The 24,704-nt window shown below is 38.2% G+C and overlaps 1 long non-coding RNA gene, 1 other non-coding gene and 1 pseudogene across 2 annotated transcripts in view; 1 reads left to right on the top strand and 2 right to left on the bottom strand.

Moving 5' to 3' along the window:
- Positions 1-24,704, bottom strand: part of LOC105705324 (uncharacterized) — a 194,517-nt gene that overhangs the window by 132,956 nt on the left and 36,857 nt on the right. The window lies entirely within an intron of this gene.
- Positions 6,432-6,594, top strand: LOC135271483 (U1 spliceosomal RNA). Its single transcript, XR_010339649.1, has one exon. It is a non-coding gene; the product is annotated as a U1 spliceosomal RNA (small nuclear RNA).
- Positions 18,490-19,024, bottom strand: LOC105705323 (ADP-ribosylation factor 1-like; annotated as a pseudogene).

Here is a 24,704-nt window from a genome sequence, read left to right as displayed (position 1 = left end):
AAAACTACTATACTGGCTGAATAATAGATTCTGACTCTGACTTTGGTTCTAATTCTGACAATGGAAAATAGAATTACTATAACACAATGGGGATACTGAGGAGTAGGTAAATAGGAGATCTCCTGGGATGATGTGATATTCCTCCCATATGCCATAATTAAAGTCAGGGGAAGTTTTCAGCAATCTAACAGGAAGCAAGACTGCTGGCTGAGACACTTCAACAATAAAGGCTACAATCACCCTACCAACTGACTTGAGGGGGAAAAAATGAGCAGTACAGTAAGAAAGTTATGAGTAACAGCTACATGCCCCATTGCAGATATGATATTTTTCTTATTTTGATGTAAATATAATTGTGTATATTTCAACTAATTCTTTTTTGCTTCCTTTCCCCCCATTTCCCTACCGTATAACAAAAAATGTGTTAATAGTAATCAATCCATATCCCAGGATGAAAACTCTAGGGCATTAAAGGGGAAAGGGATTCAGTGAGAAAAGAGTATCAAAGATAGAAACATAATTTTGTATCTTTGGGGAGGAAGTTAGTGTGTTCTCAGTTGTGCATGAGATAGTTACCTTTTACGTAAAAACATGATTTTAGTACTGTCTTTATTTGAAAGTTAAATATGATCAAAAGAAGTGTGTAGGTATAACAATTTGACAATTGGTGAAAGTGATGGCTTTGTTCTATATCAATTTAGCTAAACTGAAATTGCATTTCCTAGAATTCTGTTCTCACGTGGTGCTGGGTAAGAGTTGGCCAATATTTGCACAAATCTGTAAAGTGGAAATAGGACCACAGCCATGCTGTCATTCTATAAAAGTCACTGTGAGTGCGCCACTGCAGCCCATACGTGATCATTCATCTGAGGGATCACCATTAGTGTGGAGCAACACCTGAACCCACTTTATCTCCTGACCCTTCCTAGGTATTCTTCTGGTGCCCTGAGTCCTGAGATAACAGCATATGTGCAGCCCCGTGGCAAAGGGAGCCTGCTTCTCCTGCAGGTAACCCCTGAGGAGAGTCCAAGGCGATGACAGACAGACATGGGTTTCAGTTTATTCTAATGGGTTCATCCTTTCTGGTTCTGTTTTTTCTTGCTCCTGTACATGCTCAGCTCTTTTCCTCATCTCTCACTCTCTTAATTCATAATTATTTCTGGCTCAACCCAGACTCAAGATACCAGGATTGCACAGACTCCTTCATCAGCTCCCACCACTGCAAAAGATCTGAACCCTATAATAAATCTCAGATTCTTTATCATTATTCTTCTCTAATTTAACCCTGATATGTCTTAATCTTCATTCTGAAGAACGCAGTAATCAAATACCCCAAAAAATCATATATGTAGGATGAATGTGAGTTTAACTATTATGAGACAACATGTTTATCCTCTTTTTTACCCCCCAGCCTAGAAACAAAAGTATAATTATTTATTTTGTTCAGCACATCTCTTGTTAAAACCACATGGCATTCTGGGAACTTTCAGCCAAGAGAAGGCAGCAAACAGGGACACGTTTTGGGTGAAAGCAGGACACATTTACTAAGAAGGAAGGATTTCCCCATCCAGGAAAATATCATCAGTCCAAATCACCAAACATGAATATTATCTGGAATAAGCATCTGTTTGGCACCTTGAAGTGCTTGGTCTAGCATTGGGCCACAAAACTGCTGGTCTTCTGGCAACATCAGCAGATGCTTTAATTATAGATTAAGGAGGCCCATCTGGTCTAGACATGGAGAAGAATCAAACCCTTTTGTGCCTATTGGTTGCAAGACCTAAATAATGGCCATATTTTGTTTATCTTTGCATCCTGGAGCCTAGTCCTATGCTTAAAATGTAGTAGGTACTAAATCATATTCTTGAATGAAAACAAGGCAGGCTAGGGACAGGCAAGAAGTGATAATGCCAAAGATTCCTGGCATAAAAACCTCTTATGGAGTGGACTGACTTAAAATGTATTTCTTAATGTAAATGATGTAATTCTCTTTATATATGTGTGTATGTGGACACACACATATACACTTTATAAATATATTTATATATAAAAGGATATATAACTTTTATATCATATGAAACTTTTATATATATATGAAACTAATAAATATCAGTAAGGTATCTTGTAGTTCTAGGTATCTATGATATCTATTATGTAATATTACACAGACACATTGTCTCTCTCTCTCTTTCTCACACACACACACACACACACACACACACACACACATATGTATATAAGACAGAAAGTAACCCTAAATTATGGATGTTTGGAGCTGGAAAAGGCCTTACTGATATTTATTAATTTAATCCTCATGTAGGAATATGAGGGAAATTAGACACTAGAATAAGCCCTTTTTTTTTTTTTTAACTTGAACACCAAGAGTCAACTTTGGGCTGCTTTACCTTCACCTTTGCAGGCCGAGCCCTGGTTAGTCTTCTAAGCCCGTACTAGAATGACAGTACAACATCAGCAGCGACTGGAGGTAGCCTCACTCTCATCAAATGGTATCTGGTATTTTTTTTTTGAGACGGAGTTTCGCTCTTGTTACCCAGGCTGGAGTGCAATGGTGCGATCTCAGCTCCCCGCAACCTCCGCCTCCTGGGTTCAGGCAATTCTCCTGCCTCAGCCTCCCAAGTAGCTGGGACTACAGGCATATGCCACCATGCCCAGCTAATTTTTTGTATTTTTAGTAGAGACGGGGTTTCACCATGTTGACCAGGATGGTCTCAATCTATTGACCTCGTGATCCACCCGCCTCGGCCTCCCAAGGTATCTGGTATTTCTAAGGGAGCTCTGTTCCTATTTGTACATTCTTTCCTCCCCCAACCTCCCTATTATACATAAATTAGCCTTCCTCTAGCCCAAGTTCTCAGTCTGCTGATCGCATCTTGGATACTATGCTTTTTATTCCCTGACTCCAGCTTACTCAGTCCTACATTCTTGAAATCCCCCTGAAGAGCTGGTCTCGCTCCCAAAACCTTCAGTTGCTTGCCATTGGACTTCAGATGCCCCTGTTCCCCACACCTTAATGCCAATTTCAACCTGCTGGAGTAAGCCTTCTCAAATATGGATGTCAGCTGATACTATGGAGAGCCTGCCTGACTTCTTAGCACTGAAATTTCTAGTTGCACAGTTCAGTCCATTTCTTCTCTCATTTGTCTGACTGTACACTACCGAGTATGTATTCCAGCTGAGCACGGTGTGAGGAGTGGCACCAACCAGGTAGGTTTTAGGAAGGTTATTAAAAAACAAATACTAGGATGAATGATAAATCTGATTCCCCACAGCAATTCATGCATTCTTTGTGTAGAACAGACTCATTACCTCAAAGTAATTATTAATTCAGATTTTTTAATTCACATATGCACTCTAAAACTACCTGTCTGGAAGAAACCTGGGCATATCCTTCTACACTCAAATTTCTGTGGTACCGGGCTTCCAAAGATACTTGCAAACATAAGCATCTTGAGATTTTTCCCCATTAGAAACTCAGCTCAAATATCCTAATGCTTTCATATGAATTCCGTCAATAAGTTGGCTTTTTCCTTTCTGTGCCTCAGAAGGAGGAATATTAACTTAAGATAATGTGCCCAAAAAGAGAAAAAGAAATTGGGAGTGGAGGAAGGATCACACATGTTCATAAGCTGACAACATAAAAAACTGCCTGATATCAGTCTTGAAATTACTTGGTGTTATGTGTCTACTAAATCAACATCTGCCTTAGATGACTAGGAATTAAATCATAAAAAATCTCTCTCATGCCGCAAAATTACTAATAATGGCAATCAGTTCTCCAGAGCTAAGCATAATTGGAAATATTTTTTTCTCAGCGACTCAAAAAGTAAAATATTAAAAGTATATTTAAAAGGTGCTACTTCTAAAAGACAGAGTCAAGGAAAAGTAAAAGTGATTTAATCGATAATGTCAAAAATAACAATAAAATTGGTTACTTAAGAATAAAATAGCTGCATGCCCTTTTCTATGAGTAAATTGCAGATAATGGGTAATCAGAGATGGGAGTATATTGACACAATGTGTGATACAAATTCCCAGAGGCATAGATAATGCATTTACTAAAGAAGTCAGGACAAGCCTTGCTAATTGTTCAAGGGGGATCCTGAGCATCTCACATACACGTCTAATACTAGAGATAATAAGTAAAGTTACCTGCTTATACATCCATCTTTTTCACTACTAACTAATATCTATGAAGTTAGAAGACATGTAATAACCATTATTGTCTCAGTATTTAGCAAATAACAAGTACAGTTGTCCCTTATAATGTGGGCTTCCACACAGAAATAAGAGCAGTTACAACGTCTGGGCAGTTAAACATCAAGACACTCTTAGCTGGATGACAGAACAAAGTTGTGACTGGGCGCTTGGTTTTAGTCTGATTCCATCTGTACTAGATCAAATAGGACTCAGGTATTTGTAATTGTGGATCATACCCTTTTGTTCACACTTCTGATGTTCTGGACCCTCCCTTTTGCATTTCTTTTGTTATTTTGTTGAAATACGATAACAAAGAGAAAGAGAAAGGGATGGGATGTATCTTCCCATCAGGAGGAAGACAAAATCAGCTATTGTGATTCTATTGTCTCTTATCTCTATGTACCCATGGAGGATTGCCTCCAGGACCCTCGCAGATAGAAAAAAATCCATGGACGCTCAAGTGTCTTCCATAAAATGATGTAGTATTTACAGATAACCAGCAAACATCCTCCTCTGTGCTTTAAATCAATAGACTACCTATAATACTTAAAACAATGTAAATGTTATGCTAGTCATTGTCGTAATTGCTTTTAATTGTATTGTTTTTATTATTGTATATGCATTTATTTTTCTGTATTTTTGATCCTAAGTTGTTTGAATCCTCAGATGCAACACCCATGGATATAGAGGGCCAATATACGTGGTAAACATTGACTGAATGAAGTGTTTAGTTGATGTAGCAGCTGAAATGCCTCATGTAACCCCAAAAGGTTTAAAATGCTCAGGATAGCTGATTCTATTTTCCTCCTGATGGGACGATACATCCTATCCCTTTCCCTTTTGTGTCAGATCTCAGCTAAATAACAAGAGATGCAAAAAGGAGGGCCCAGAACATCAGAAGTGTGAACAACAAAAGGGTATGATCCACAAATTACTAATACCTGAGTTCTACTTGATCTAGTACAGATGCAATCAGACTAAAACCAAGAGGCCAATCACAACTTTGTTCTGTCATCCAGCTAAGAGTGTCTTGATGTTTAACTGCCCAGACATTGTAATTGCTCTCATCCCTGTGTGGAAGCCCACATTATAACACCAACCTGGCTTGTCTTCTAGTCTCTTAGATTTCTAACCATTGCCACTTGTATTTTAATTTTGAAATTATATTATTAATATAAGGTATAAGCTGTGCCAAAATCCTCTCAACCTCCCACCTTCTCAGTCTAAAGCTAAAATTTGACAAGAAAATACTCCTTTATACAATCAGGGATAATATAACCTGTCACTTAATGAAAATCCATTAATATGAAAAAGAAATTGTAGGTATCGAGAGTAGTATTAGCATAATAAGTTTTAAGATGATGCGCTAGTGGGAAAAAAAGTAAGAGGTAAAAACAAGGCAGAAAAATTCCCATTTACAGATAAAAAGGTTTTATAAGCTTAGAGGGAACAATGTTGAAAGATTCAGAAACTTTATTTTAAAAAATGTTTACCATAGTGAATAATGCTCAAGTTCCAATATCTATATGGATATAACTAATTATTTTTATAAGTAAACTATATACAAAAGGGAAATCAGAAAAACCTGCAGGCAGATCACCTGAGGTCAGGAGTTTGAGACCAGCCTGGCCAACATGGTGCAACCCTGTCTCTACTAAAAATACAGAAATTAGCTAGGCTTGGTACCTGTAATCCCAGCTACTCTGGAGGCTGAGGCAGGAGAATTGCTTGAACCTGGGAGACAGAGGTTGCAGTGAGCTGAGATGGCGCCATTGTGCTCCAGCCTGAGAGACAAGAGCAAGACTTCATCTCAAAAAAGAAAAATCCATTCCCATGGAATCAAGGTAGAAAGGGAATACGGATAACAATTGAGACTTTATAAGTAATAAACAGTACTTATAAAATACTTTTTAAAGCAGAGGTGATATGCTTCAAGTCATGATGGAATAACAGGGACTAAATTTATACATACTTTGAAATAACAGGGAAAAAGCAGACAAAATACAGGAAAGAGCAGTTTTCAGACATCGGAAAACAAGTAAATAATGGCAGTGATCCCTAAGAATCAGAAATCAAGGTAAAGGAGCCCTAATATTGCTCTAGCTTACTACCTGGAGAAAGTATGCTGCATAAAACGGATCAAACCAAGCAGGACCTGGGTATTTCCCTGAGTTGAAGAGGCAGAGGTCAGGGTATAAGAAGGCTAAGAATTCACACTTAATGGCAGGAGAAATACCGTGGTCATGAAGGTGGTTTTCCTAGAGCAAGGCTCATCAATGCACGCTGGATGCGCTGACCCCTGCAATTTCCCCAAATGTGAGAAACTCAACTGGCATAATTCGTGGTAGTGAGAGACTGTGTTTGCACTTTCCCCTGGTCTTCATGATTGAAGAAGATGTCCAGGCTGGGCACGGTGGCTCACACCTGTAATCCCAGCACTGTGGGAAACAGGCAGGTGGATCACCTGAGGTCAGGAGTTCAAGACCATCCTGGCCAACATGGTGAAACCCCATCTCTACTAAAAATAAAAAAAACTAGCCAGGCATGGTAGTGCATGCCTGTGGTCCCAGCTACTTGGGAAGCTGAGGCAGGAGAACAGCTTGAACCTGGGAGGTTCAAGTGAGGTTGCAGTGAGCCAAGATCACTCCACCGCGCTCCAGCCTGAGCAACAGAGCAGGACTCTGTCTCAAAAAAAAAAAAAAGTCGGCTGAAATTCTCAATTCATGAGGCAGATTACTGAAGAGAAGAGAGTGAACATCAGAGATTATCCGTGGGTTTCCTCAAGACTTTAACCAAGTACTGATCCGCATAGGCATGAAAAATAAGTCCTGAAGCTAAGGCAAGTAGCATTAGAAAGGAGCAGGGAGAATGATCTCCAAGGCTCACTAAAAGATGGGACTAGTTCATGCTCTCAACAGCTACAATGGAAACATCTCCTAAACCACAGCATTAAGTAAAGTAAGCGTCAGTAAAACATGACCCACAAGCCAAATCTGGCATGCCGCCTGATTTTTGGTGAGTAAAATTTTGTTGGAACACAGCCATACTCACTTATTTACATATGATCTATGACTGATTTTGTGCTGCAATAGCAAAATTAAGCCATTTCAACAAAGACCATTTGGCCCACAAAGTATAAAATATTTATTATCTGATCTTCTAGAGAAAAAGTTTGCCAGTGTTTGGATTAGAGCCCTCAAACGTATTTTGCCTCAGGAGTTGAGACAAATTAGTCCTAAATTAAAAGCGGTTCTGGACCCACAAAACAAAACTTAAAAACGAACTTTTAAGTAGCTTAGTTGTGTAATGGAACATAGCCCAAAACTAAATTTATTATCTAAAATTTATGACATAAAGAAAACAAAATCTATCATCTAACACTCATAACTGGTATATAATTAAACATTACTAGTCATGAAAAGAACCAGAAAAATATGAAGCATAACAAGTCAGTAACAAGGAAATCAAAGAAATAACTAAGATGATAGAATTAGTGGACAAGGCTGTTAAAACTGCAATTATAAATACAACTCAATTTGTTCAAGAAGGTGGAGGAAAGTGTAAGTATAATAAAAAGATAAGTGGAAGATTAAAAAAACTGAACTGAAATGAAACTGCAAAGTTTGACATAGAAATGCACTGACTGACAGATTAGACACTGAAAAGAAAAATAATAAACTTAGAGACATGGCAGGACAGGGTATCCAAAATAAAACAGAAGGAGAAAAATACTTAAAAAATAAACAGAACACCAAAATACAAAAAAAATTTTTTTTTAATTAAAAGAAATACAAAAAAATAAACAGAACACCATCTGACAAAGGGCTAATACCCAGAATCTATGGAGAACTTAAACAAATTTGCAAGAAAAAACAACCCCATCAAAAAGTGGGCAAAGGATATAAACATACACTTTTCAAAAGAAAACATTACACAGCCAACAAACATATGAAAAAAAGCTCATCATCACCAGTCATTAGAGAATGCAAATCAAAACCACATTGAGATACCACCTCATACCAGTTAGAATGGCGATCACTAAAATATCAGGAGACAACAGATGCTGGAGAGGATGTGGAGAAATAGGAACACTTTTACACTGTTGGTGGGAGTGTAAATTAATTCAACCATTGTGGAAGACAGTGTGGTGATTCCTCAAGGATCTAGAAATAGAAATACCATTTGACCCAGCAATCCCATTACTGGGTATATATCCAAAAGATTATAAATCATTCTATTATAAAGACACATGCACACATGTTTATTGCGGCACTGTTCACAATAGCAAAGACTTGGAACGAACCATAATATTTGACTCACCTCACCGGAAATCATGGTCACTCTAATTTATAAAAGGAAAAATCTACCAAGTAACTTAATTATTTTCTGTAAACATCTCCATTTTCAGTTATAAAACAGCACATCCCTCTTTACTGCTACTCCAGGACTTTTTTCTGCATGTGATACATGTATATACACACATCTATTTGAGAGAAACCTTCATGACCCAGGTACTGTGCTGAAACATGGCCCAGGTACATGTGTCCACATGATTCAATAAGACAGATGCTGTTTCTGCCCCTACAGAGCACTCAGTCTAACTGGAAAGATACACAATTAAACAACTAATTACAATGAAATGGAATAACAATCAGAGCAGGAGAAGTTCATGGTGCTATGGGGACATATAACTGGTGGATTTTATTGTTTTATAGAAGAAAAAAATCTCCCTGAACTAATAAAGTTAAAACATATTCTTGAAGTCAGTCAGATAAGAGAGAAGCAGCATTTTTCTCATGGGGAAAGTATCAGGAGTGAGAGCGCACTCATATTACAATAAATGAGGAGAGGCGGAGAAAGAAAAATGAAAAAACATGGGATCTTCTCAGGCATATTGAAAAGTTTTCATTTTCCCTGAAGACAATGGGAACTGTTAAAGCATTTTAAGAGGAATGCAATTTTCTTTCTTATTTTTATCTATTTATTGTTTTGACACAGAGTCTGTCACCCAGCAGGCTGGAGTACAGTGGTGCAATCTCAGCTCACTGCAATCTCTGCCTCCGGGGTTCAAGCAATTTTCCTGCCTCAGCCTCCTGAGTAGCTGGGATTACAGGCACACATCGCCATGCCTGGCTAAGTTTTGTATTTTTAGTAGAGACAGGGTTTTGCCATATTGGCAGGGCTGGTCTCATACTCCTGGCCTCAGGCAATTCTGAAATGTACAACTATAATCACTCTAACAGATGCTTCTTCCACTTTCCAAACGTGAAAATGATTACGGAATCCATCTCCCAACTTGTCACATTCTCCTAATCAAAATCCTTCAGTAGCTCCCCATCAACACCAAATAAAATCCATTTCTTCACTTGATATTCCAGGCCTTTCACTGTCTGGCCTCAAATATCTTTCTAGATTCATCTCCCTCTACTTCTTGTCATATATTTTATAGTCCAACCAATTATTTCCAAAACTCAACCTGTGTCTTTCTATTTTTGTCTTTGACAAAATAGGAGCTTCTTTTCTTTCTTTTTTACTTGCTTATATTATTCAGGATCCTATTTAAATGTCTTTTCTCTAAAATCTTCCTTAATTCCCTGAGGTGGTATTATTCTCTTTCCACTGAACTTTTAAAAATATTCCTTCAGTCTTTTATCTTTCCTACTAAATATGTGCATTATGTAAGTCTATGTCATATACATATTTAATCTCAAACACCTGATGGCAAAGGATAAACTTTATTAATGCTCATATCCTCTATAGATCTAAGCCATGTTCTTGCACTATGATAGAAGAACAATTAATCAGTAAATAAATGGATGAATGGTAGCTTTACCATTAGAAGATGAGAAGATTCTTTTGCTTCAAAGCTATAAATGGTATTGTAATTTATAGTTTCACTTTCTCAGAACTTTGTAACCAAGTTTCTGCATTATAGCATGTCACAAAACGACTGAATTTATGTCTATTTTTAGGATATTTATGAGTTGCTAATAAAGAGTAAGCCTCAGAGTTTGAATTATTGTGAGAATCCTGCAAGAAATTTCAAGCACTTTTTAAAGTACTAAGTGCTATGTAAATAGGAGAATCTAGTATAAATTTTAAAAATTTCAGCATAATTTTTACATTTAATATTGGTGATCTGGTAATGTTACCTAAAAACAGATTTATGTAATAGATTTGTTTCAGTTAAAATCATGTGTACATATTTCTGTTATTAACACCAAATTGGTATTTCTCATAGATTTTAGTATAACCATAAAATTTCCACCAATGTTACATTACAGTTGAAGCTTTCTTGCATATTCCAACTTGTGCAATAAGGCACAGTTCTTACTCTTAAGAATTTCATAAATACACTAATGAATGTAATATATGAAGTCTCAAAATAAAGGCCTATGTGGAATACTATCTGAATACAAAGGTAGATCTCCTCTAAAAGATAAACTGGAAAAAACTTCCAAATATGATGAAACATTTGCTATGTCTTAAAAAATAAACATTTTTTTTAAACAAATGGGCCGAAAAAAGAAAAAAGATGGAAAGAAATTTCAGATCAAAGAAGTAACATGTGATACAAAATCCCAATATATTTCAGTAAAGAAAAATCCTTCCTTGCTATCTCTTTCTATAACAGGGGTGGGAAATGACGAGGTGGTGATTCTGGCATAGACATAGTCCTCTTTCATCTTTTATTTAACATCCAGCTCTTAAATCTTCCCACCATTCTTAAAAGGGAGAATGACTCAGAATGATAGAATTGATGCTGACACATCTGCTTTGCTTTAATAACAAGCTAATTACCACAACCAGTTATTAATTAACTATATTATACGTAAATTTTACATGTACAACAGGATGTCAAATGGGGTGTTTTCCCATCATGTTAATTTTGGCTGGTAACCCGATACCAAATGATGAGTACCGAATATTCCAAAGAGATACCAGACCACCTAGCAGGTGGCCTAGCAAACAGGATTAGCAAACACTGGGCTACCTCCAGGCCATAAACAACCACGGAAATCTGCTTATTGGTGAGGAGATGCTGGTGTGTTAGCATTTCTTTATCAAGAGCACTTCACGGTACCATATCTTCCCTCTTCTACCTTTCAACCTAGTAAGGTGGGTTTCAGAAATCTTGATGGGTATATCCTCTGAAGTTTGGGGGACATTGGGGCTGATACCTGACTTATACCTGACTTATGCCCCTCTGCTCCCCACTCCAAAAAATCTAAAGGCCAGAAGCTGCTTAGAGCACCCTGGCCTGGCAGAAGAGATATACTTAGAATGAAGGTCATAATACAAATATATTATGAATCCTGTATCAAAAGTAGAAAATAATTCCCCAAACTCTATTATGTAAAACAAGGTCTTCAAGTCTGGCTCCACTTACTGGAAAGAGATGAAGAATACATTGCACTTTGAGAAATTTTAGAAATTCCAGGACAAAAAGAGAGGTACCATTGGGGAATGAAGCCAGATATGAGACAACTTAAGAGGAACCCTGTCTGAAAGGTGGGCTTGGACAGTAAGGCACTCCCAAGAAAGTTGTTTGGAGTGGATAGAAATGGATTGAGGAGGGTGTTGAGCAGCCAGCCATAAAATATCACCTCCATCATGGAAGAGCAGGAGGAAGATTCCCAAAAATGAGATCCTCTGAGAAACAAACAAGAGCTCCAGAGAGAAATAACTTGCATCTGCCTCTGTCTCATTAGAAATGTACCAATACTGGGTAGGAGCTATGCTGGCAAAAAAGAACTTTTCTATCCTTCCCTCTCTCTTCCCTTTCCCAGGCTCTTCCCTGTGAGAACGGAGGCAGCTCAGTGAATGACAGGAGGAGGACTAACATGGGAAAATATTGAGGAAGCTCTCTATAACCTCTTTCCCCCATCGTGGTTTTCCTAACCTGAAGTTATCCCAAGCTCGAAAAACTCAGAATTAAATGAGAAACTGTTGTGAAATCAGAATGGACTAGACTCTTTAGTACCTGAAAACAAGACTACCTATTCACACTTAAGAATGACCAGAAATCTCATGATTACCTGCTTGGGATTTCACCCTGGAGAAACGAAAGAGTCAACAAGAAAACTTTAAAGTAATAATGAAAAGAAAAAAAAAAAATAGGTTGCTTCTTACTCATACCTTATGGACCCCGTAATGTTCAATAAACCAACTGCACATAAAATATCTCATGGAATTGTCCCCAGCAAATCCTTTGACACAGACATGTACCTTGTTGAGGGTCACCACCTGTAAGTGTGGATTTAAACACGGGTTTGTTTAACTCCAAATCTGGGACTTCACATCTAAGCTCTTCTGCATTCTCATTACCTACACTGTAAATTAAAGTTAGCATTACCATTAAACAGGCTTTGCTATGAAGGTGCTTGATATTTTGCTTAATTTTTACCCAGATTCCAGAAAAGGAGATTATAAAGATGTGGCAAGAAGGAACTAGGAACAGCTGAGGGGCAAATAAAAGCTATGTTGTAATTTGGGCCACCAGTACTTTCCCAAACTCCTTTTTGTTCTTTAAAATACAGTTCAAATGTATTGATTGAGCAAATATTCACCAAGTTTCTCCTATGTGCCAGACACGATATTTGACACTTAAGACATAAAATGAGCATGGTTTTCCTCTATTACGGGAATACAAGAACAGTAAGCAGCCAATCAGCCAATTGCGGTCCAATCTGTTATGTCTTCTAATGCAAATGTGCACACACAGAGAAGGGGACCTAGCCAAGAAAGTGACTTCTGAGCCGAGACCTGAAGGGTAAGCAGACAAGAAAAAGCAAAGAGCATGTAGAAAGCACATGCGAAGGACTGGATGCAGGAGCAGAAACCATAAGTCTAAAGAAATGACAGAAGATGAGAAGTGCTGAGTCACAGAGGGCAAGGGAAGATGGTGAGAGATGCAGCAGCGAAGGGAAGCTAGACTCTGGCCACATTGAAAGGACTTAGACTTTCCAAGAAAAGAAGGGCAAAGACAAGAAGACCGCAGCCAACAACTCATGGACTTACAAATTCTTGAAATCATATAAACTATTTGACTCCTGAAAAACCTGTCCCTCTGAACTTAATCCAAACCACAATTCTGATCCAAAAAATGGGGAAAATGGGAAGAATGCAATGAACTGAATTTGATGTCTGGTTTCCCAAAAGCTGTTTTCTTCCCCTAGTCTGCACCTTATGCTGGTACATGCTCACGGAAAGGGCGTGTACCTCTGAAAGAACCACGGGGCAACACTGCATTAACCGGGCATCCAGATAGACACAGATCCATCAAAAATATGACAACAAAACAACTCTAGTTGTTAAAATTTCTAAAGTTATGGGAGTTAAATTTGAGATGCCCTTTCCATGTTGAATCATGGAAACAACATGGGTGTATTGGGTTGATTGTAATGTAAACTTATTGTTATTCTAAAATGCTACAAAGCTTTTCTTTTCTTCAGCTTTACTATGTTTTGTTAGGAACAGAAAATTACTAAACAGAGACAAAGTTCTAGATTCTCTGCTTTAACATCACTTTAAAGCTAAAACAGCTAGTTTCTCTCATTCCCAATATGTCCTTCACTTTTAGTTTCTTTTCTTGGGCACTAAAGAAAAAGGAATGGACTCAGAAAAATAATACTAATAAACAATTATAAAAATTTAAAAATTTCATCATTCATTGAGCTCCTATTCCATAAGAGGCAAAACATGGGGTGTTTTGCATAAATTATCTCATTTAATCCTCACAACACTCCACTGGCATAGGTAGTATTTTCTTCACTTTACAAATGAGGAACTAAGGCTCAGGAAGATACACTTAGAGGTTTAACTGACTCTGCAGGCATTGTATGTTCTTAGTTACTCCCGTGCAGTTGAAAATAATCTTCAGCTTTTTAACTCTTACCCAGGGCCTTGCATATGTCTTGGATATGTTAGACAGGAATAAAATAAGGGTACTCATCTACTAATCATGAAGTGTGTTAACATGAGAAAATTCTTTTATATTCATAAAAAAAATGCGTACTGCAGCTATATTCTTTATTCATACTTTTACTTTTGGTAAAGGAATAAATAAAAATTTTCTTTCGCTCTACAAATTTATTTTTTATTAGAAGTAGGCACTCCCTCAAGTGATATTAAACATTGGGCAAGCAACCAAAATATATTGCCAAATTCCTTTCTTAATTTGGTAGTGTGAAGCTATTTCTAATTTTCTCTGACAGCAAGTTTTCTAGGCTGACAATTGCTCAGCATGTTTGTATTGTAATACATTCTCCAAACTTCGGAGCTCCTGCAATTGTAAAATGTGAAATTTCAGAACTGTATCTTCTTAAAAGATTTCATTTTAAGGTGTGATATATGTAAAGAACTATATATTCTAACAAAAGTAAACACTCTACATACTTGCATTTTTAGTGATGATTATCAGATATTCAGGTTTTGCCTAGAAATTGTCTTTGTGTATATAATCGTCTCAGAACACATAACTTTTGCAAGATACCCTCTAATTTGCAAGTAAGGAAGCAAGTAGATGCAGACAAACTGAAACCATTCCCTTTGTAGATTATAATCCAACTAACATTGATGGGGCTGATCTGTCAATCTCTAAGATATTTAAATAAATTGAAAGCAAGATATACCTGAAGTAACCTGAGAGGCCCCAGTCCTGAGATTTAGCCTAGAAATAGAGAAAAAAGGGGAGGACTTTTAAGGATCAAAATGGAAATCTGAAGATATGGAATTAAAACCTGCCCTTTCCCCTGCCCACATCCAAATTTCCACTAGAGCAGACAAATGGAAATAAAGAGAAATCTATACAATTACAGAAAATGACATGTATAGACCAAATCAGGGCAGAGAAATGGAGAGTTGGCCAATCTCAGGTTTTTAAAAATTACTCATCTTTTATCAGCTTTATTGAGGTGTGATTGACCAATAAAAAGGGTGTATATTCAACGTGTACAATGTGATATTTTAATATATGTATACTTTGTAAAATTATCAAGCTAGTTAACATATCCATATATACTTATTTACTCTCTTGGTGAATTTTGAGTATAATTATTATATCACCATGCTATACACTAGGTCACCAGAATTTATTCATCTTACAGCTGCAATTTTTACCCTTTGACCAATTTCTCCCTATTTCTCCCATCCCTGTGACCCCTGATAATCACCCTTCTACTATCTGTTTCTATGAGATTGAGTTTTATATACTCCATATAGAATTGAGATTATGCATTATTCTTCCGAATCCTACTTTAACTTTACTTGGCATGTCTTCCAGGTTCGTTGATGTTGTCATAAATGGCAGAACTTCCTTAACCAATTCCCACTTAGAAAAAAAAAAAATGTAGCTCACTGCCAGTGCTCATTTAATTTTACATAAACCCACTCTTTGAGGCTGAAGCAAATCTGATTTTCAATGTGAAAATAAAACATAAAAACTGTTCTCAGAGCTATTTCTAAACAGAATTAACATCAGAATTGTCTTAATCGTCAGAATCTTACGGTTTGGAAAACGTTACTTTATCAAATGAATCTCTGGCCAACAACTGTTTGAGAATGATGTCAATATCATGTATAGAACTGCTATGTTTTCTAGTATTTGATATTTTTAGCAATCAAGAGTTACTGTATTTTGTAAATGGAAATACCACTACTACAAACAGAATGCTACAAATAGAATGTCTTTTGTTTCCAAAGTTGATTTACTAGAATGATGGGAAAATAATAATAAAAGCGAGATATTTCCTGGCAAAGTTATCTCAGGGTAAACCTGTAGCCACAAACACCACTGGCAAGTATTCTCGGGGCAAATGGGAAAAAGGTTAAAGCTAAATAATATGTGTATGTAAGGTAATATATGTATGACAATTTCTTTGTTCATTCATCAACTGACACTTTAGTTGTTTCAATCTTGGCTATTGTGAACATTGTGAAAAAATGCTGCAATGAACACAGGGGTGTAGATATCTCTTTGAGATAGTTATTTTGCACCCAGAAGTGTAATTGCTGAATCGCCTAGTTCTATTTGTAATTTTTTTTTAGGACACTTCATGCCATTTTACATAATGGTTGTACCCATTTACATTCCTAGCAACAATGTGTAAGGGTTCCATTTTTCTCCACAGCCTAGAGAACACTTTTTTTCTTTTGATTTTTCATAGTAGCCATCCCAATAGGTGTGAGATATCTCATTGTAGTTTTGATTTGCATTTGGAATAAAACAATTTGAATATCACTGAGGATTAGTGATGTTGAGCACCTTTTCATATACCTGCTGACCATTTTTAAGTATTCCTTGGAAAAAATGTCTTTTTAGGTCCTCTGCCCATTTTTAATTGGGTTATTAATCCTTATCAGATACATGGCTAACAAACATGTTTTTCCCACTCCATGGGTTGCGCCTTTTCATTTCATTGATTGTTTACATTGCTCTGCATAGGATTTTGAGTTTGATGTAATCTTATTTTTTATTTTGTTGTCTGTGCATTTGGTATCATAGCCAATCCAATTGCTAAGACCAATGTAATCAAGTTCTTCCTTACATTTTCTTCTGTGAGTTTTATGTCTAAGGTCTTATATTTAAATCTTTAATTCATTTTGAGTTGATTTTTGTGTATCATATCCAATTTCATTATTTTGCTGGTGGATATCCAGTTCTCCCAGCACCATTTATTGAAAAGTATTCTTTCATCATTGTGTAACCTTGACACTTTGGTCAAACATTAGTTGACCATATATGCATGGGTAGAAGTGTGACATCTCCCACTTTGTTCTTGCTCAAATTGCTTTGGCCATTCAGGGTCATTTGTGGTTCCACACTAATTTTAGGATTATTTATTTATTCTAATTCTGTGAAAAATGCCATTAGAATTTTAACAGAAATTGCATTTAATCTGTAGATTGCTTCGTGTAATATGAATATTTTGACAATGCTGATTCTTCAAATCCATGAACACATATTTCCTTCCATTTATTTGTGTCTTCAATTTCTTCCATCAGTGTGTTACAGATTTTAGTGTACAGATTCTTCACCACATTGATTTAAGTGTTTTGTTCTTTCTGGTGCTATTTTTTGAAATAGTTAAGAGATTTTATTCTAATAGCTATAATTACAGTGCTTGTTTGTTGAAATGAAAACTGAAAACAAGTATACAAAACAGTTGATTACTAATCATGTATTGAAAGCAGTAAGTTTCCATGACACCAAATAGACGAGTTCTGAGGTTTCCCCAAGATAACTTTAACAGCTCCAGCTTCTTCAGTATTTATCAAAATACAAAAGAAAAAAGTAAAGTTTGTCTTTTTTGATGGCAAGTTGGACGCTTGCAGGCTGAGGGAGAGAAAGCTAGGTCACACATGGAGGTGGGGTCCTCCTGAGGGGCTGTGGGTCTAGGTGGACCACCTGCCTGGCTTGCACACACTCCTGCTGGTGAGGCCCCAGACATCCTGCCAAAGTGTCTGAGCGAGCACGAGTGCTGGGGACGTCGGACTCACTCTGGCCACATGCTGATCGAGGCACAGGTGGGGCCCTGGGTCTCATAGGCTGCCTGAAGGTAGGTGGGGCAGCCTGTGGGGGAGTGGGGCAGCTGTGGGCTCCTAGCCTGGCCCCTGGGAACGTTAGGGGCACAGGGACAAGCACATGGCTATGGAATGCAGGATGACCCAAGGACAAGCGAGTTGCAGGGATCTCTATTGTGACCATGCAGAATTGATCACGGTCTGCAGCTCCAGAGTCTGATGTTCCCGAGGGGAACAGCTGGCCTAGCAACCAGCATCCAGATCATAGCTGCAAATCTATGTGAGGCGGGTTCTCCCTTCTGTGTGTTCAACTCTTCTTGACTTGCATTTTTAACTATTTAAAAAAGTGCACTGAGTCTGGGTTAAAAACCAGCCACCAAAATGGATTTCAACACAGCTCTAAAAAGCCACGAGTGTTCCCAGATCTCCCAAAACAGCAACTCCCAGAGGCCAGGTGTCCACAGGCCTACATCCCCTCTCAGCACTCAACAGTGAGTTGATTTTTCTTTTTACAACAAAAAAAACCTGAGTAATATTTCATAGGAGTACCATAAACTACCTCATGAGAAACTATTAATATTAAATAAAACACCTGGCCCCAGGCTGCGTCTGTCACATTTACAGCACAGTGCGAGGCACACGGTGAACAAGCCATGCACGCAGCTTCTGGCACTCACACCACGAGCCGCACGTTTGCCACGTGAGAGTTAAACAGAGCGTGAGAGAAGTGAGGGAGGGGGTTCGCGTTCACTTCCGGTTCCGAAGCTGATTGACAGACAGTCCTTCATAGAGCCCGTCACTGCCGGTGGCACAGATGGCCTGAATGGACCAGTTCCTGTGGTGTAGGGAGTACAGCCCCAGCTTGTCTGTGATCTCAGCTGCATTCTGGCGTTGGGGAGTTCCTGCTTGTTGGTGAACACCAGGAGAACAGCATCCCCGGAGCTCGTCCTCAGCCAGCATCCTCACGAGCTCCTCACGGGCCTAGTTCACGTATTGTCATTGCTTTCCACCACGAAGAACAGGCCTTGCGTGTTCTGAAAGTAGTGGCGCCACAGAGACTGCATCTTGTCCTGGCCACCCACATCCCACAGTGAAGCTGATGTTCTTGTACTCCATGGTTTCCACGTTGAAGCCTATGGTGGGAATGGTGGTCACGATCTCGCCCAGCTTAAGCTTGTACAGGATCGTGGTCTTCCCCGCTGCATCCAGGCCCACCGTGAGGATGAGCGTTTCTTTTTTTGCCAAAAAGGCCCTTGAAGAGGTTGGTGAAGATGTTCCCCATGCTTGCGGACAGGTGGCAGGACACTGGCTAGGGACCCTTCAGCGGCTGCTGCTCTGAGCCAGGTGTTGGTTTCACTCCCACAACTTGGCCTCTGGTGCTATTTTAAATGAGATTGTGTTCTGAATTTCTTCTTCGAAAAGTTTATTGTCAACACATAGAAATAAAACTGATTTTTGTGTATTGATTTTGTATGCTGCAACTTTACTAAATCATTTTTGGTAGTCTTCAAGTTTGTATGAATATAAGATCATGCCATCTGCAAACAGAGACCATTTTCCCGCTATTTTTCTAAAAATTTATTTCCATGGGTTTTGTGGGGGAACAGGTGATATTTGGTTACATGAGTAAGTTCTTCAGTGGTGATTTCTCTTATTTTATTTCACCCATCATCCAAGCAGTATACACGGAACACAATTTGCTGTTGGATGAAATGTTCTATATATACCTGTTAGATTCATGTTATACAAGGTATAGCTCAAGTCCAATGTCTCCTCATTGATTTTCATCTGGATGATCTGTCCATTGCTCAAAGTGTGGTACTGATGTCCCTGCTATTTTGTTGCTGTACATCTTCTCCTTCACATTTATGAGTATTTCCCAGATGTATTTTGGTGGTCTGATATTGGAGGCATTATATATCCAACATCAGAACTTAATAACTTGTTTATAATTACGTCCTCTTGATGAATATATATTTTTATCATTATATAATGATCTTTGATTTGTCAAGAAAAAAATGTCTTCTAGACTTCATAGGCTGGTGTTAGTGGGGAAAAATGTTCATCTATGGGTGGATATGAAGGGGCTGGCTGAGTGAGGTGCAGTGATTTTCAGCTTGAGTAAACGTGTGGTTATGTAGCCATCATGCAGCTCTTTCATCTAAGACTGGTGTCAGAAAAGATTTGCAGGGGTCATGAGAAGCCAAAACTGAGTATCTGCATGAGTAGTGAGAGCTGTTTGGATTCTTGGTGGTGAACACTGCTCAAGGTCTCCTGATCTCTTTTTCTTCCATGGGGAAGTTGTGGCTGAGGAGATCCCTCTTAGCACCAGATCTGGCTTGTGGGTACCTTGGAAGTTGGGGTGGGACTAGTGTCTGATCTGTGGTGCCTGTGTAGTGGCCCGAGCCTGGATCTGGACCACGGGCACATGTGGAAGAACTGTGGCTGCAGGATCTGGGACAGCAGTGGTACAAGGGTCTGGTTGGCAGGCACCCCCCACTGCCACATTGGTAACAGTGAGAGGTGAGGGTGTTTATGGATCAGTTGCAGAGCCAGGGTCCAGCATGGAGCATACGCAAGGTTACTGCTGCTCTGGGGACTGAGGCACAGACATTTGCTGCAGCGATAGTTCCCATGTTTGCAGTGTAAGTCCTTACATAGTAGCAACAAAGCTGGAGTCTGGAGAACAAGCACATGCAGAGTGACAGTCAATTTAGGGTCCAGGGTACAGGCTAGCTCACTGTGTTGGTGGCACTAATGTCTGCAGTGTGGCTCTAGGGTCCAGGACTCAGGGTAGCTCACTATGTCAGTTGCTCTAACATCTGAGACATGGGCATTCATGAGATGAGAAGAAAGCTGGGGCCTGGACTGCAGTTGCATGCAGAGAGATTATGGCTCTAGGGCCTGCACTACAGTCTAACTCATTGTGAATGTGGCTAAGATGCTCATGGCATAGGTGCTTACATAGCAGTGGCAAAGCCTGGGTCTGTAGCACAGGCATGTACATAGCAATCATGACTCAAGAGCCTGGAGCAGGCTGGGCGCGGTAACTTACACCTGTAATCCCAGCACTTTGGGGTGGCCAAGGTGGGCAGATCACCTGAGGTCAGAAGTTCTAGACCAGTCTGACCAACATAGTGAAACTCTGTTTCTACTAAAAATACATTAGCTGGGTGTGATGGCACACACCTGTAATCCCAGCTACACAGGAGGCTGAGGCAAAAGAATCATTTGAACCTGGGGGGTGGAGGTTGCAATGAGCCAAGATCGCACCACTGCACTCCAACCTGGGCCACAGAGCAAGACTTCATCTCAAAAAAAAATAGAACCTAGAGCAGTGTTATCCCACAGCAGTAGTAGCTTCATTGTCTGAGGCACAAGCACATGTGTGTGGCCACAAAACTGGGGTATAGAGTATAGATATACGGGGAGAAGCCATGATGTCCTAGGCACACACAGGGTTGGGGGTTCGTGGCCCCAATCCCAAGATGGCCCAACAGTGGATTTTTCTTGGAGTGAGAACACAGTAGCATTGCCCTAACCAGTATGTTGCAGCCGTGATAGCTGTTGGTTACCTCAGTGAAAGCTTCCAGTGTCCTTGGCAGAGAGGGCCACTGGGGACCATGGTGGCACTTACTGCATGGTTGATAATCATAGCCCCTATCTTTCTTCTTTGTTCCTAGCTACTGCCAGGTGTTTCAAGTATGCCCATCTTCCCAAAAATCATTTCTGTGCAGTTATTCTGGTTTTTCTTCCTCCACTACAGGTTTTTATTTGAACTCTCCCCAAGACTTTTCATTGATTGACGTTGTGTAATTGTTGCTTTTTTTGTGTGAAGAGATAAAGGGTGGTATCTCTTACTCCACCATTTTCCTGACATTACTCCTTTGGTCAGTCTCAGATTAATCATAAGTGAGGATTAAACATCCACTGGAAAAATAAATGAAATACATTGCTAGCAGAACACCTTTGCTTCCCTACATTTAGCGTGATAAATTTATAGGATGGTTATTTTTGGTAAATGCTGGTATTTCTAAGATCTTAAATAAGTGTCAGGGAAACCAGAATTTTGTATTCTGTATTTTCACCATGTTAGTCTTGTTGGTCTCAAACTCCTCACCTCAGGTCATCTACCCACTTCAGCCTCCCAAAGTACTGAGATTACAGGTGTGAGCCACCACACTCGGCCGAGAAACTCGAATTTTGACAAAGCAATATTCCTACTCTCAGGATGCATCTAGCTTCCTGCAGGTATGGGATGGGCTGCTTGTGAAATACGATAGGTGGGAGGCATGCCATCTCATAACAAGAACGCTCCTGGCATTTAAACAAGGTTGCCATCACAAACACATTAAAGAAATACGTCCTCCCAGAGACAAAGATTCATTCTTGAAAATTTCTAATTAAAGTTTCTTTTCTACTCTATAACCAGTTGAACCTATATTCCAGCAAATTTAAAAACTTTAGACTTTAAAACAGATTCTAATAATGAATCACATACTCTCTGACAGTATTCTCTCAATAAGCAATTAGACTAGCTTTGACCCTCCTTTGTCAGGCTGAGACAAGCATTTTTTTTAAAAAGTTGCATTTTTAACTAAAAGACTACTCTGAAAAATTACAACTAGTATTAAGTAGTTGCTTTCAAAAAAGAGAACATGTAATACAACTTTAATTTTTGTAAAGAAATTCAAGAAAACATTACAATTCTAAGCAGACGGAGACAATGAGTGAAAAATGATGAGAAACTTTTCTGGAAATTTAACAAAAACTAAGAACACTTTATTTCAAAAGCATCATCAGGACAATAGAAAGCTAATTAATCATTGCAGAAATTATATCTATGGGTTAAAATAAAACCTAGAGAGATTATCTTAGAAATAATAGGAAAAGCACAAAGATAAAAATTATTTAAGACACTCAAGAAAGAGGAGCACGTGATTATTCTCCAAGCTTGTGAAAAGCGGCAGAAGCATGGACTCACCATGAGAGCCAATGGATCAACATCAACAAGTAGAGGCCTTAGAAGTCTCTTAAACCAGCTGTGTCGTTGTTGCTGTTGTTGTTTTACTGCTGTCTTTACAGTAAGAACATGTTGCACTCAATAAAAACCAATGACTTTTCTTGAACCCATTAGAGACCTGAGGTTGCAGGGCAAACTACCACCTCAATTTCAAGAAACACAGGCACATCTGATGTCTCCTTACACACAGCAGAAGATGCTAGAGCCATGAACCCTTAAATTTTGACAAGTTGCTGGGGTTTGCATGTGAGTTAGTGTTAAGAATGAGAAACTCCTAGGGAATGCAGTGTTAAGAAACCTTCCACACTCATGGGCTTTACTTTCAGGAATACTACCAGAAGATCTCATTATGGCTCTCATAAAGAGAAGGGAAGAGTAATCACTGTAAAACATACCCAGTCCCTTCTCCATTTAAAAAGTTCTATTCTCCAAATAACTTACCTACAGAACAAAGAAAAAATTATGGTAGACTTTCCATCAGAAACATGCAAGAAAAAAATGGGTAAAATATTTAAAATATTTTTAAAGTCGGCAACCTAAACTTCTATATCTAACACAAAACTACTCATCAAAATGTTGAGTAATTTCATCAAAAGTGAAGGAAAAGTATTTTTTCAGATAAACAATATCTGAGATAAATCATTTCCAGCACACTTACCTTGTAAGAAATGTTAAAACAATTTTTTGAGGTAGAAGAAAAATTATATAGATAAAGTATCGGGTCCACATAAAGTAAGGAAGAAGAAATAATAAAATTTTCACTTTTCTTACTGTAAATTGATTTAAAAAATAACTTTAAAGTATGAATTTTAACAATATATGGTAATTAAACATACAGATAAATGAAATAAGTGACAATAATATCACAAAGGATGGGATAGAGATTTTGATAACTCTGTTCTCAGCTACCTATACTACATGTGAAGCAGTACAGTATTTCCTAAAATTGGATCTTATTTTAAAATATGCATGATTACACAGAGGAGAAAACTCACTAAAAGTTATTTTTAAGTATAAATGATATGCTAAGAAAGGAGGTAAAATGAAATCATATAAAATAGTAGCAGAGAAGGCAGAAAAAGAACAAATACAAAGAACAGAAAACCATAAAAACATGGTGGACATTAAATGAACTGTGTTACTAATCAGTTTAAATGTGAATAGTCTATAATATATTGATTAAAATACAGACAATGTCACAAATTTTTTGAAACACACAATTACTTGTTATCTGTAAAAAATGTTTCTTACATCTAAAGTCTTAGATATTTTCAAAGCAAAAGAATTGAGAAAAATATGCCAAATAACAGCCATAAAAACCCTTGCGTTGTTCAAGGATCAACTGCAATTGAGAAACTTCTATGTAGACTGAAACTGAAAAAAGAGTTCTGAATAGGAGTGGAGAGAGGAGGCATATCCTCGTCTTGTGCTGGTTTTCAAAGGGAATGCTTCCAGCTTTTGCCTATTCAGTATGCTATTGGCTGTGGGTTTGTCGTAAGTGGCTCTTATTTTGAGATATGTTCCATGAATACCTAGCTTATTGAGAGCTTTTAACGTGAATGGATGAATTCTGCCAAAGGCCTTTTCTGCATCTATTGAAATGATCACATGGTTGTTGCCATTCGTTCTGTTTATGTGATGGATTACATTTATTGATTTGTTGTGTGGTTTTGAGATGGTTTCTTAATCCTAAGTTCTAATTTGATTGCACTGTGGTCTGACCGACTATTTTTTTTTTTTTTTTTTTTTTTTTTTTTTTTTTTGCATTTGCTGAAGATTGTTTTCCTTCCAATTATGTGGTCAATTTTAGAATAAGTGCATGTGGCACTGAGAGAGCATATAGTCTGTTGATTTGGGGTGGAGAGTTCTGTAGACATCTATTAGGTCCACTTGATCTGGAGCTGAGTTCAAGTCCTGAATATCCTTGTTAATTTTGTGT

Source organism: Aotus nancymaae, unplaced genomic scaffold, assembly GCF_030222135.1.
Source record: "Aotus nancymaae isolate 86718 unplaced genomic scaffold, 86718_ANA_hifiasm-v0.15.2.pri h1tg000079l, whole genome shotgun sequence".
Lineage (NCBI taxonomy): Eukaryota > Metazoa > Chordata > Mammalia > Primates > Aotidae > Aotus > Aotus nancymaae.
This window is presented reverse-complemented; position numbering and strand designations above follow the sequence as displayed.